We start from the raw sequence: 14,087 nt of genomic DNA, 5'->3' as shown, positions 1-14,087 counted from the left end.
TCCCACTGGGTTTGGTGGGATTACTCACGTGTCTGAATGCCTGCAGGCTTGCAGCTCAGTTTCATATGATTTTTTTTTTTTTTTTTTTTTACAAGAATTAAGCAATTTCCTTTACCACAGTGCCTCAGCCAAAGCCCACTGAAGTCACTAGGAGGACTCCCACTGTTTTTTAGCTGGCATTCAGATCTATCCCATATTCCTTATGGCCTAGTCTACTGGGTGTGTGCATGGGGGTGTATAACCATCTTAGTTCTTCTAGAATGGCTATCCTGCTGTAGTTTAGTTACCATGGAATAGATTGCCCACGTTACTAGCAGCATAATTATTCTGGAACAAAAATACTTTGATTCCAGAATTGTCTCTGTATGGAGAGCTGCTCCGGAATAAAAATTGTGCGATAGCTTCATCTGCAATAGCTGTGCTGCTTGGCTGCTTTCTGTAGGCAAGGTGTTTTAAACAGAGGTGAAATGTGGATCCCTTTTTGCATCAGCACAGCCTGTCTACTGTGAATTTTTATCCTAGTTTATAAAACAAACCAGAACATCCAAAACCCGAGTGCCAACAAGCCCTCGTGATGGACTCTGTCCAAACTCCTGCTCCCACAGTCAGAGCTCTGTAGGTGGACCTCTGTGCCTCTTGACTTCAGGGGGACTCTCCCTATGTGCCGATACCCCCCTACGCAGATCTGATGGCAGGATTGTGGCCCTGCACTAGGGAGAGAGCACAAGTGTTTCCCTTAGTTTAGGGATGAGCGCATGGGGAATGTGGGGTATGACCCAGGCGGTTCAAAGCATTGGGAATGTTTGTGCTATCTTTGAGATCCCTGAGCAAAGCTACCCACTCTCACATTTTAATGGGAGCCCTATTTATGGAGATGTTGATAAGCAATCTGGAGGAAAAGCTTTATCTGTCGTCGTCTTTTTGCACTAGTACAGATGAAGCAAAACACTCAGTAAATTAACTCTTTTTGCAACATGTGTGTGGATCTGATGAGTGGACCTGGAGCAGACTCTGAGGCTGAGATTTTACAGTTTCCAGGTTTGGTGCCTGAACCCAAGATCCAACAAGACCTGTAGGCCTAAGCATTTTAGGCTCATTTTCAAAGCTGCTACAATACTTTTGTCTATTTAGCTGTTCCTTTAACACCCTAACTTTTCTATTAATGTGAGTACTGGCTAATACACTACACATATGCGCATATACAATATTAATTCCAGACTTTTCACAAGACAGTTTTTAGAAATTCACCCACATGATGATGTGTTAACTTTAAAGCATGCACTTCAGAATAAAGCAGGAGTTTAACAAAAAAAAAAGGAGTTAGAGACTTACTCAGACCCTTTCTTTGTAGTACAGAAATTCATGCACAAATATGGAATTTGCAGGAGATGAGTTAGTGTTTCTCTGGCTTTTTTTTTTTTTAATTAACCAAATACCTTGGATGTGGTACGTGTGCTTACATCTGTGTAGTGTGTTTATTACATTGAAATAGAACTGGTATTAAGTGGTGTTTCCCATGAAAAATATCAAAAGAAATGATTTAATAGATTTTTCCTTTTATCATGAAAAAAGTTTTTATATCCATTTTTGGAAGAAACACATTTCCCATAAGTACAAGGACTTACTTTGTTAACCACAAACAGAAAATCAACCACTTCTCTGTATTACTTCCCACCTTAAGATCTCTGCTGTGACTGTCCATCTTAACAACTGTTGAGTGTCTTCAGCTCTCATCAATTAAAGTAGATATGGAAGTTTATCAGCATGTCACTGGCTTGAATTCTGAGAAATCTAGTGGAAGACCTGGTCAGACATGTTCTGGCTGCAATTAGTCCACACTGAAGAGGTGCTGCCTCAAGTACTTATCACCATATCATTCGTCCCTTCCACCTCCACCCCACCTGCCTACAAAAGGCTCTTATTTGCTCATCTTTCTCTCTGTAGTTGCTTCCTAATCCAGTTCTATCAAAATTACCAGTTTGTGTTGTTTTGTTTTTCTTAATGTATTCTGGATATCAGTTTTATTTATTTGAGTTAGAAAGATGTCACTATTTAGATGGTGAAAATAGGAAGTTGAGATTCCTGTCTCAGTGGGATTTACCTTCCACTGGTCCTGGGGTCTGTCGTGGTTTCCTGAGCCAGGTTTACCCTGTATCTAAAGCCTGTTTTCTTAGTGGCATCTACGTATTGAGGTAAAGATGTTGATTAAAAAGCAAATAAGTTAAGACTGCAATTCTGTTTTAAAAATAGCAGAGAATGTATTTTTCCATTATAGGGAAATATGGAAAGCAGATGGTAGGAATTTGTGACAGTGGGAGTTACTTTATTTGTTGGTAGAAAAGGGTTTGCTCTGGAGAGGGTATGTAGCAAAGGGGGACTTGTTGTGCGCTCCGGTGCTGCGGAGCCATCCCAGATGTATCTTGATGTGTGCTGCAGCCAAAGCTTGAAGTGGTTCAGAGAGGCTGCTTCCATGAGGGGTGCTGGGCAGCACCTTGGGTCAGGCATGTCTAAGCGAAAGCCAGCCCAGACCTTGCTCTCTGTGGAGCCTCCATCTCTTTGTATTTCCTTCAGAAGCTGCAGCCCCTTCGCTGCGTGGCTCCTTGGGCTGTTGGCACCTCAGAGGGGTGACTGTCCCTTTGTAGTACTGCAGGCTGGGTGCGTACCCTCTCCTCCCAAACATGCCCACCATGCTTTGGTGTCCCTACACATGGCATGGCCATGCAGGGGTGATGGTGAGAGGGAGCTGGGCCATTTTTCTTGGCTCTGCTGCTGGCCGGAGAGCTAAACTTGGAAACACACTTCGTTTATTTGTCTGCTAATAAGGTGAGTGTAAGATGTGGATCTCCTTTGACAGGCGCTGCGTGGAGAAGGTGGTAGTGCTGCTGATGTGATGCGTTGTGACTGGCTGCGCATCTGCACCTGAAATCTACCCGGTACTGTCAAAACCTAATTGGTGTAAGTTTTGCTGAGAGCCCCCACTTTCTCACAGCTGTAGAGGAAAGGAAAGTGTGCAGGCTGAAGCCAGAGTAACAAGCGTGGCTGCTGGTTGTCCTAACATTGGTGGGGCGTGTGGGGCAATTCCATGTGCCTGGCCTCATCTCACCCCAGGCCTTGCTGGCACAGTCTCCCAGCATTTCTAGTACAGGATTTGCCTTGTGTCAGAGTCCCCTGGTTCTGTGGGTAGGTGAGGAAGAAGAGACCCTTCTCCCTCGTAGCCGAAACTGCGCTATGGATTTAACCACTGGCACACGGCTTGGCTTAGGAGCTATACAGCTGAGGGGCCATTTCCATCTGCCTGTAGGCTGGGTTTCAGGTTCAGGTGATTGCAATTATCCCCTAGCAGCTTTAATCAGCAGGTAGTTCGTTGCCATGATGTATTTTGTGATCCCAGTGTTGCTTGGGCTGACCTGCTGCCACCCGTCTGCTGGCTTGATTGGGCAGAGTTACTGCCCAGGGTCGGGAGGTCCTCCCTTCAAACCCGGGCTCCTCGGTCTCTCCAGATATTATGCGTGTACTCCGTATGTTAATGTTCATCACCCTCTATCACGAGCCTTGCAACATCTGCTCAGCTCAATTTTCGTTCCCCTGCTAGCTAGCGAGGAAGTGACTCTGCTTTCCAAAAGGGCAGGGGAAGGAAGGGAGGAAAAGAACTAAAGCGAATGGGCTTGTGAGCCTGTTGGTGCAAAACGTCCCTTCGTTCAGGCTCTCTCTTTTGTACTAAATTTAACTGTTGTTGCGAATGAGCAGGCTTGTGCCCGGCAGCAGCGTGTAGTCCGTAAACCGTCTCTGTTTCCTGCTGATTTCATGTTCTGCGAGAAAGGACGGGGCACAGGACTTGAGATAGGATTAAGCAATGAGTTTGGGCGTTAGCGGAATAACCGTAGTGAGAGACAGGCTTGTTCCCTCTCTCAGCTCTGTCCAAAGGGAGGTAGCTGTGACCTATCGTGAAACAACAGGCTTTTTCTTCAGTGCTGGAGCTGTTCACTTGTGCCGTGGTCTAGTTGCCTCCCAAAATTGCCTGGTGCTGAACATTTTATTAAGAGCTCCATGATCAGATGTTTGTGGTTTGACACTGATTTAAAGGAAATATGTTGTAATATTTCCTCCATAGAGCCACTGATGAGAAACATTGGAAAAGATTTTTACTTGACAAAATTCTGCTTTGACATAGTTGAGAGAGACAGGAGATTTCTCCTGTGGCTTTTCATTACGAATGATGTCGTCATGAGAGCAGCATCTTTTGCATTTTGAGAATCTGTCTGTCCCTTCTGCTAATTCCCCACCTGAAATCTTAATTTATTGTGGGCAACATTAGACACACTTCAGCAGCAGCAAGCTGTGAAGAGAAGTGTGAACGGCCATCCCCATGGTAAGGATATTAAGAAGGGTCGAAGTTTGTTTAATCTATGGTTGAAGTACCTTTAAAGGAATGAAACCATGTCCAAGTTATCTGGAAGCCTGTTTTCTGCATGAAACTTGAAGAAAATGAGGCCAAAGTTCAGGTAGACTTCAGAGGTTTACAATGGTGAAGGAGATCTCTTGCGACAGTGTAAGTAAAATTTAACTGAAGAAATAATTCCTGTTTTTTTTCCCCTCTAAGATTTCCAACCCCCATTGGCTTCAGAGGTCTTTGAATAAAGATTTATATTTCTAAATTCTAGCTGAATGACAGCAACAAAGCAGTATTATGACATCTCCTGTTTGTACAGTCATCCTTAAGGTGCTCATATATCACCTAGAATAATCAAGTATGGATTTTTTTTATATAGACCTGAAGTTTTCTTAAGACTGAGATGGCATTTTGGCCAAAGTTTGTATAGATGCAGCAGAGGATCATAATCTCAAGAGCAGAGAGAGGATCTGTGTCTCCTTACCCTTTTGGCTCTCAAAATTCAGTCAGGCCCTGCTCATTCGCCATCAAAGTTTATTTAAGCTTTTGTTATCCCCACTGGTGTGGCAAATAATAGTTAGCATGGACAACTACAGCCTTACGTATAGGTTCAGAAATGAGGCCCAGCACTCTGAGTGCTGATGATTTACCTACTCTTGGCCTAGACTTGGTGTCAGTGTGTGTAAGTGAACAAAGCTCCCCCCCCGCCTTGTTCTCTGAAACAAGCTCTCTGAAATTGATAGGTAGAAAAAGATACAAAGAAAAAGATAGATAGGCAAATAGTCATGTGGATGCTAATGTTCTTTAATGGTACACATTGTGTAAATCTGTGTCAGGGAACAAAGTACTTGCACCTGGGATTACCCTCATGGCTGTACAAATTGGCTGCCAGGAGTTTAGGAATAATCTCTGGATGCGGGGAAGGGGGAGGTAGATACTTTAGATGTATACATAATACGTGAAAACACAGATTGTATCACTTGTGCTAAATCTTTTGGGAGTTAGGGAGTGTGGTGTGGGTTTTTTTTTTTTGTTGTTTTTGAATAGTGGTTTAGATTGCATGCCTTAAATAGCATCCTGTAGTATAAAAAAAACCTCAACCAACCCAACATTTTGAGATTGACCACTAAAGATTTGTCCTTACTGCTCTGGCAGTATACATTGTAACTCCAGTTTCCCCACTACTCTCTCTCCTGTTTATATGCACATCCTTACCTCCACTGGAGTGTTGCTTTCTCCTTGATCTGAAGTGGTTGAAACTCCTTGTTACCAAAGCTCAAGTTACAAAAATAGTAGAGAGTGAGCAATCCTAGTTACATTAACTCTGCAGCTGCTGATGCAGTCACTGTGTGTAGCTCATCAAATGCCTCTGCTTAACCTGAGGGTCACTTTTGCTTGGGTTTGAGCCCCCAGTGACTTCAGGTAAGCCCCTGGACTTTGCTCTGGAGCAGATAAAGAGCACTCATGCATTCCCTTCTGCCTAGTCTGCCTCAGGATTGTAACTCCTGGTGGCAGGGTGGTGAGGAACAGCAGTTAAATCCCTGCAATTGTTTACTAAACCCTGATCTTTGACTAGATGGGAATTTGTGGTCCAGTATAAATTGAAATGAAGAGATTACAATTGACTGCCATTAACTAACACAGCTGTAAAACTTACTAGCCAACATTTGCTTCAGGACGACTGCTTTGGGTGATTTTCCTAGGTTGATACACCACTTTTGAGACTGATGACATGCTGTATGTTTGCTGCAGGATCTATGTAGTGTCTGTTCTCATGCACAGTGAGATAAATTAGTCTGAATTAATAAGAGGACCAAAAAACCTCTAGATGACCCCTAGCACAGCAATGAGTTTTGTCGCAAGATTAGCGTTGTGTCTCTATAAAGAACGGGGGAGGCATTGTCGAAGTAATGTTTCAGATGCAGCTGGTGTTAATGGATCTGCACTGACAAAAAGCAATCTCTCAATTTCGGTTTAATCAGAAGCTAATTTTGCTAGGGTGCCACGGTGGAATAAAATGTTTTCCTTTTTTTCTAAAAGACCATTTTCTTCATTGTATTAATAAACACCTGTAGGAATTTTGAATAGTGATGCTTTGGTTTCTGCTCTCTAGAACTTGCTGAGGTATTTGGATTTGCAGTTGTATCTGAAATCTGCACATGTAAGTGCCCTTAGAACTTTGTGTTTCCACAGAGAGAGGAAAAAAAACCCCACCACCTTTAATAAAAAAGAAGTTTATGCTTTTTTCTGACTTTCATAGCTTTTATAGTTAAACCTTGAAGGTCAGTCTTCACTGCATCTACAGACCAGACAGCTCATGGTGCTTCCTCCCACTTGCTCACATGGGTGTCTTATGTTTCCTTTCCATCCTCATCAGTGAGATCTGATTCTTTTCCGAGTTCTCTGCTGTATCTGGGGCTGTCAGTTTTTCCCATTTTACTTTTCTCCCATGCTCTAGAGAATTTGTGCCCCCAAATTCTCACCTGCCTCTTAGTAACAGGCTTCCTCACTCTCCCCAAACTAGGAGCTCCGCGTACATCTAATTTCTATTGTGCCAAGGGTGGACAACAGATATGCATCTCCCAACAGAGCTGATGCATTTTTTTTTCAGCTGTTCTGTAATTATGGGCTTAGCTATGGCAAGAGGTATTGTCATGCTGCAATGTATCACAGACTATGTCACCAGCCAGCTATTGCAAGTAATAGGAGCAGGTAGTTCTGCTCACTAAAGATACCAGTATCTCCATTTCTCACTTTTGCAATTTCCAGCGCTTAGCAAAACCTGTAGTTCCCTGTGTCAGTAGGAATGCGCATGCTTGCTCACAGGTTTTTTTAAGATTAGTTCATGCAACATCAAATATTAAGATCTTGCCTTTATTACGCACTTGCAGAGTGAGACGAGTTTCAGCACAGGTTCCTGATTATTACTATGAATTTTGTCATTAAAGCTGCAATGGTGATACGTAATGATACACATGTATAACATAAGTGTATGTGCTCACACATGTGCATGTGTTGAAAGACAGCAGAGCTTTGCCTGTCCACTCTTCCATCTACATCAGCTAATCCAACAAAAAGTTTTACGTTTCTGTACAAACCAGGCTACTCTGTTTTTAAATCTGTGAGAAGCTTTAGTGTTTCCACTCTGGGGATCCTTGGATCATTGTGTTTTTATTGCTGGATTCCAGTTTGGATGAGGAACAGGAAGAGCAGAAGCTTTTAGGGTAAAGAAAGAAATGTGGTAGCTCACCACAGTTCATGTAATTTTAGCACTGGGTTCGCAGGCAGGAGGCAAGCGGTGTGGTTGCTGATTGTGGGGTGGGTGCAGTTTGTTGCGTGGACATCATCGTGCATACAGCGTGCACTGTTCCCTCTCATTCAGGTTGGATTCTCCTAGTGAGAACCACCACCCCTGCCATCAGTGGGATGTCTTTATGTCCGAGCCTAAAAGCATCTAGTGGATGCACGCTGTAGTGGAGGAGTCTGTGTAGGATGGCTGCATTGTGGAGTTTGAGCCACACAAGTTTTAAGCATCCGGGCTGTTACGAAGATCCTTTCTCACACTGCTGCGTGGTTATATAGAGATTATAGAGCAGAGACTACTACTGAACCCCTCCATGGTGGCCACAGAGGAAGCTGGACCAGCTCAGAGAGCTCACAATACAGGGAATGATGTTTCTGTGGGGCTTGCAGTATGGGGAGAGCTGGCTGTTCTCATTTAAACTGATTTTAAGGGCTCCCAAATATCTGCCCTTCTTTCTAATGTAACTGGAACCCGGTGAACGAATACATTTTTTGCTTGCAGGTGTGTAAGCAGTGGTGCCCATTCACTTGTTGTAAATCCCTCATAAATGGTTTGTAAATCTCTTTGGGATCCTTCTGGCTGACAGGCAGATCCTCTATAAGCACATCACCCAGCTCTGCCGAGGCAGCCCTGCAAAGCCCAAGCCTGCGGGAGCAAAACCAGTTGCCAGAGCAGCAGGTGTGTCAGCTCAAAGTGGCCCGTGAGGAGCAGCTGTAAGCTCGAACTTTGCCCATTTATTTGCTCAAGGTTTTATCTCATCCTTTATTATACAGCCCAGTGAAAATGAATATTTACTGTGTCAGTTAAAGCGGGGCCATCTGAGTGGCAGGCTCGGGGTGTGCTGGGTGGCCTCACGGGTGAGAGCGCGGAGCAATACACGAGTGTCGGAGGGGCAGGCTGTGCTGTCTGTGCCATCGGAGAAGATAGGGACACCTGAGTAAACAGTGGGCACCCGGATCTGTGTGGGTAGCGTGACTGCTTTGGTACACTCAATTGATTTTTATTTTTTTTTATTTTTTAAATCCTCCTCCCCCCCTCCCCAATTTTTTTTTCCTCATACCCATAGCATTTTCATTCAGTGGGGAAATTCTGACAGAGCAAGACAAGAGCCCTCCGAACGGAAAGCTAAACTTGCGTGTTATTTTTCATTTTGCTTCGGGATTTTGAATGTGGATAGCAAAATTAATATTGAAACAGAAATTTCTTCTGAATCGAAGACTAAATGTTCCACTTGGAAAGTGTAGCAGCACAGTGGGCTGCTGTGCTTGAGATAAATTATTCTAAAAAAAAAAACCAAACCAACAAACCTCAGCATTAAAAAAAAAACCCTAATGTAGTAACTGAAAGGGCTATTTTTGGTGCAGTGTTTTGATTTTTAGCAAGATTGCTTATACTGAGGGAAATGTTTACTATAAAATTTGTTACCACTTCTGGTCTTCAGATCCCTGGCAGCGGACTTATAGCCAGGCAGTTGCAACTGATAAATTATTTTTTGCCTAATGCGTTGTAGGAGGATAAAGCAGCGTCATTGTCTAGGATTAGGAACTGTTTGGTGCTGGAGGTAAGGCGTCCATATCCACATGCAGTAGCCCAGCTTTGGTTGGGAATTAGGCACGTGTACATAGGGAAGGTGCCATGACCTAACGTGCAGGGAGCCAGGTGGATGCCAGAAGACCTGTTCTCTGTCTCTGTCTCTGCCTACCTTGAGCAGTTTGACTGCTCTGTGCCTCAGTTTCTCATTTTATCTCCTGTACAACTTAACTATTAATTTGAAATGGAATGACCTCTCACTGTTCAGAACAACTGCTCTACTTCAGTGCAGTAATAAACACAAACAAGTGTGGTCTTTAAAATAAATTTAGGAAGTTTCTGGTTAATTTTTGATTTTTCAGCTGTATTGCCGTGGGTTGATCTTTGGACCTATATAACCAGACTTTTTCCTTATTTGCTTTCTGTTATTCTGCCTTTCGAAGGACTTTGTGGACAAGAAAGCAGCATAAAAATCACACAACCGGTTTGGCAGGTCCTGTATAAACAGGAGAAATGCCAGGAAAAGTCTCATGTCTTTGTTGCCAGCTTTAAAAAAAAAAAAAAAAAAAAATCCACGAAAACCTCAGTCGTCGCTATGTGTGAGCAGGACTGTGGGGAAGGGCATGTGGTGGAGGGGCTGGGGTAGGCTTGCAGGGAGGAACATGTGTGTCGTCAAACGCTGGGAATGTGCCTATTCTTGGGCAATTGTCCCAGTCACCTTCTTGGCTGTAGGAACAGAAGAAGTGTTTTGTCATGCTTCTTGTAAGCAGGTTTGTGTGTTGGTTTTTTGGTTGTTTTTTTTTTTTTTCTTCTCCCAGCTCCTCTGACAGTCTCACAGCTCAGCTCGAGTGTTAAACACACCCTGCTTGATTAGATGGGGGTGATTGATGCCCCCCTGTTTTACTTTGCCTGTGCCAGCAGAAAGCTGTGCTGGTTTTTAAAGCCGTTTGGCTGTGAGTTGGGTCGGGTAAGGAGACCTGCCTTCCTAACTGGATCTGTGCCGTTGCGTAACCGTGGGAAGGGTTGGAGTGCCTCTGTCCTGATTCTTGTGGCAGAGGAGGGATGTGTTTCTGGAACGGGTTCACAGCTCTCTTCTGATGCAGGCCATCTCTGCTACCACTTGTGAGTCGAAAGATTTTAGTCAACGCTTTGACGAGGAGGAGCATTAAAAATTAGAAGCACTCGTGGGGAGGGTGTTTAAAATCAGTGCTAAAACGCAAGGGGAAATGATGCCATCTCAGACTTTTTTGCTCTATGTCCATGTCATTTTACTTCTTTCTTGTGGTTCATCCTTCTGTTTCCAGAGCAGCAACATAACCCCAGAAACACGGCCATGCAGGTGGGGGCTGAAAATGGGATTTAGGCAACTTGCTGCTTCTCCCGGCACTTCTATTCCTTATTGTAAAATAGGATTTAAAAAAAAATCCTTCCTCTGGTGCTTCTCTGTCTTGACTGTTTTAGCTTTGAGCTCTTCAGGGCTGCCCTCTGCTTGGTGTTTCTGTGGTGCCTTGGTCATTGTATAAATGTCAAGTCCTAACAGTTGGGTTCAGATCACAATAGAGTTCTCAGGAGAGAATATTATTTTCTAAGGTGACAGTTTTCACTCAGCCCCTGTGCTCCTCATGGGCTAATCTGCTTCTGTTTTGGTCCCTCCACTTGTGAGTGTAATAACGTTTTTCTTTATTTCAGGAAAGTGGTAAAGGTATTACAGGACATATTTAAACGGTGTAATAACGAGAACTGTGGACAAGCCTTCAAATTGAGTCAACTAGCACTTTGAGATTGAGAACTAGCACTTTACTCTTCTTCTTAAAGATGGCTGCAATTTACTTCATTTCAGCTGGCTCTGTTCCCGAGCTTGTCACTTGTGTAGTGAGGCAATATTTGCAGCTCATAAGCAGTCTAATGGTAAGGGTGGAGTGGCTCTCACTAGTGTCCATTCAGTTGTGAACCAGCAATGCTTGGCTGTGAAAACAAGCCAAAGATAACCAGGGTGAAACTTCAGCACTTCTCTCCTGCCAGGAGCAACATCATAACCAATGCTTCAGGATTATGAGCTAAAACAAAACAATAATTTGAGGAAGAACAAAAAGCGATGCAATGGTTGAAAGGAACAATTAAAACAATTGGGGAACTCAACGAACAGGAAAAGCTATGGCAGAAGGACAGCAAGCTAAACTCAGATTTTTTGTGTTTAGCCATCCCGGGGCTTGACAGACCTGTGGGCTCAGCATCATCCCATTGCCCTGTTGGCACAACCAAGGCAATGAGGGCTGTGGTAATGCCACAACTTCTTTTGGAGAGTCAATAGCAGGTCTGGGAGCAGAGTCCTGTCCTCACCATTGCTCTTCCAAACCTCTTCTTCGGAGCTTGTTTTTCCCTTTGTGGTGTGGTATCTGCCACCCAGCCCCGCGCAGCAGCACTCTGCAGGGGGGTGAGCCACTTCTTGTTCCCCTTCCGAGAGCTGGGAGTGCCGCTGGAATTTCCAGAGTGGGGGAACAAGGGCTGTGTGGGATGTACCCTGTCACATGGACAGGTCGTACCTGGAAGGCATCTTCTTGTTTTCGGAGCAGTTGGGAAAGGATTGCTAATAGCTCTCCTTACACAACAGAATATTCACCCGCTTAGTTCATTACTTATTAGCTCCAGGCAGGGACATTGCAGCTTTGTTAATGGTAATGGCCAAATCATTAATGTGTGCAGCATTAATGGAGGAGAAAGCATTTAATAAAGAGCCATCACTCGACCCTGTCATTGTCTCTGGAATAGAGACCACACTGGTGAATTCAGGCTCTGCTCTCCTGTCACCTACACCTCTTTGAAAGGATGGCTTGCTTGGGAGCTTCAGCTTCTTGTCAAACACATGTGAAAGCTCATTTTTTTTTTCTTCTTTTGAATCAGATTTGCTGTACCATGTCCAGCCGTTTCTGTACAAACATATTTTAAAAGTCTCCTTAAAGTTCTGCTGGTCCCCATGGTTGTGTGCTGGAAGGACCATGTTTTAGAGGAAATAAAAGGTTTTGCTGTGCCTCGAGCTATCCCCCAGGTGTTTTGTTTACTTTTTCTGAGTGATATCCTATGTCTGGTGCATTGAGCAGCAAAAGGTTCAGTTTCTTCTAGTTTGTGTTCTCATACCCATAGACGGCTGACTGCAGGGACCTTCCAGAAGCTGCTAAATAGCTTGTTAAATAAATTGTAAAAAATAACCTGATTCTTGTACAGGTTGGCCTGCTGCAGATTTTATTTCTTTTGATGTAACTCAGCTTCCTTCAGTGGTCTCCCATTGCATCTTAATGTTTTAATCACAGCTTCTCATTAGCTCATCCTTCTGCAATATTTTCTTCCAGATTATCTTCCCTTTCCTCTGTTTTTATTTCCTTTTGGCTGTTGAACTGTATATGTCATATCTCTCTCCATCTCTGTATTGCCTTTATTCCTTCCTTATAAGCTAGACCTTGACTTTTGTAAAATTGCCTATCTTACATATATAAATGTGCGTGTATATATATATATAAAATGCAGAATGAAGAGCCTGCAAATGTACAGGATGCAATATTCTGAGTGAAATCCTACCAGCTGTTTTTTATATGGTCTCCTTTGTCAGCTAGAGTTTCCTTTTTAGTCACACTGATCTCATGTTTTCACGTTAGAGTGAGTGGCTGGAGTAGTTAAAAGACAGTGGGAGAGGAAGATCGTAATTTGATGTTTCTTCCATATCCAGTTTCTGTACAGTAGACAGGGTCAGTGCAGGTATGGTCCTTTTTAGGAACTCCCTCTACATTTAATATGCTGGGAGTGAAATAATCGGAATCCTTCCGATATTTTATAGTGGCACACATCCATTGCTGCTGGTTTCTGGGCCAGCTTATTAAGTCTTTCAGAATGGGTATTTTATTTGGCGCTCTCTCTCTCTTTGTGGATTCGGTTCAGTTTTCCCCAGTACCCAAGTGGATCTGCTCATTTTTTTCACCAACAACCCTTATTACAGCTACCCCCTTCCTGGTCTGGCCTAGATTCCCTTTAGAAAGTTGCTTTAATTAGAGGTGGTGTTGAACAAGGGGATATAGCACACTCCCTGCCATGCTCTGTATGCTGAGTTACTTTTGCGCCACTCGAAGCTTTAGGAGCAGCAACTATAAGGTGTAGGGTTAGACCTCCTCATGGCACCCTTGGGTTTATCTGTGTATTCAGTATGGCCCTTTTCATGGCGAGTCTGTCAGAATTCTGAAATATGGTGAAATGCTGTCATGAAAATGTGGTGGTGCTGTGTATGCCAGTAGTGTTTTGTTTTAATGGTGAGGAGAGTTGTAAGAGGCCTACCTTGCAGGGTTAAACTGTTGTTTCACAGGATAATAACTAGGTACAGCAGTTCTCTGGTCTGAAATGGTCTTCCAGTGCCAGAACCCAAGCCTGCGATCAGGGTTGTCTTCTCAGTGCCTCCAGCAGTGGATAACTTTTCTTTGCAGAGGAGAGACGTTCTCATGCTTACCAGGGTGATCACACATAAACAACTTTTTTCCAGTTTGTTATAGTAGCTGATTTTTGGGTGTGCCTATAGTTTCAAGTGATAACAGATAAAAGATAATTAAGGCATATCATGATGCAATTTGTTTCCAAACAGGCATATATACACACTGTTCACCCTCAGGTTCAAACCGATGTCATGTAGATAGAGAGAGAGTAAACCTAAGTGACTGAACTGGGAAAGAGAGATTGAGGCCCGTATGTGGACTTTACTTCCACTAATGTAAATCAGGATCAGAATCATTGCTTTGAAAAAATTGCTGGAGAATTTTGTGGGTATAGTTGGGAACAGAGTCCAACCATGTGACAGAAGCAGAGTCCAGCCATGCGGTGGGACAA

The sequence above is a fragment of the Athene cunicularia genome, assembly GCF_003259725.1.
Source record: "Athene cunicularia isolate RWA chromosome 1 unlocalized genomic scaffold, athCun1 chr1_part2, whole genome shotgun sequence".
NCBI lineage: Eukaryota > Metazoa > Chordata > Aves > Strigiformes > Strigidae > Athene > Athene cunicularia.
Note: the sequence above shows the minus strand (reverse complement) of the source record.